Source organism: Cucurbita moschata, unplaced genomic scaffold (genome assembly GCF_002738365.1).
Source record: "Cucurbita moschata cultivar Rifu unplaced genomic scaffold, Cmos_1.0 Cmo_Scf00030, whole genome shotgun sequence".
Taxonomy (NCBI): Eukaryota; Viridiplantae; Streptophyta; class Magnoliopsida; order Cucurbitales; family Cucurbitaceae; genus Cucurbita; species Cucurbita moschata.
In genome coordinates, this window is record NW_019268546.1 from 1,145,828 (window position 1) to 1,146,395 (window position 568).

Here is a 568-nt window from a genome sequence, read left to right on the forward strand (position 1 = left end):
CATCGGCAGTGCCTTGTCAATCTACCTTGGAAAAATAAAAAAAATAAAATCATAACAACCGACCGAAGGGCAATTCCGTTGTAGTCTAGTTGGTTAGGATACTCGGCTCTCACCCGAGAGACCCGGGATCAAGCCCCGGCAACGAAATTTGAGTTTTTCGTTTGTTATTTCTCTTTTACGAAAACGAACCATCGGCAGTGCCTTGTCAATCTACCTTGGAAAAATAAAAAAAATAAAATCATAACAACCGACCGATGGGCAATTCCGTTGTAGTCTAGTTGGTTAGGATACTCGGCTCTCACCCGAGAGACCCGGGTTCAAGTCCCGGCAACGGAATTTGAGTTTTTCGTTTATTATTTCTCTTTTACGAAAACGAACCATCGGCAGTGCCTTGTCAATCTACCTTGGAAAAATAAAAAAAATAAAATCATAACAACCGATCGATGGGCAATTCCGTTGTAGTCTAGTTGGTTAGGATACTTGGCTCTCACCCGAGAGACCCGGGTTCAAGTCCCGGCAACGGAATTTGAGTTTTTCGTTTGTTATTTCTCTTTTACGAAAACGAACC

The 568-nt window shown here is 42.4% G+C and overlaps 3 non-coding genes across 3 annotated transcripts; all 3 read left to right on the forward strand.

The window, feature by feature from the left end:
* The first annotated feature begins 74 nt into the window (after positions 1-74).
* Positions 75-147, forward strand: TRNAE-CUC. Its single transcript has one exon. It is a non-coding gene; the product is annotated as a tRNA-Glu (tRNA).
* A 116-nt stretch (positions 148-263) lies between these two features.
* TRNAE-CUC lies at positions 264-336 on the forward strand. Its single transcript has one exon. It is a non-coding gene; the product is annotated as a tRNA-Glu (tRNA).
* A 116-nt stretch (positions 337-452) lies between these two features.
* TRNAE-CUC lies at positions 453-525 on the forward strand. Its single transcript has one exon. It is a non-coding gene; the product is annotated as a tRNA-Glu (tRNA).
* Positions 526-568: the final 43 nt, after the last annotated feature.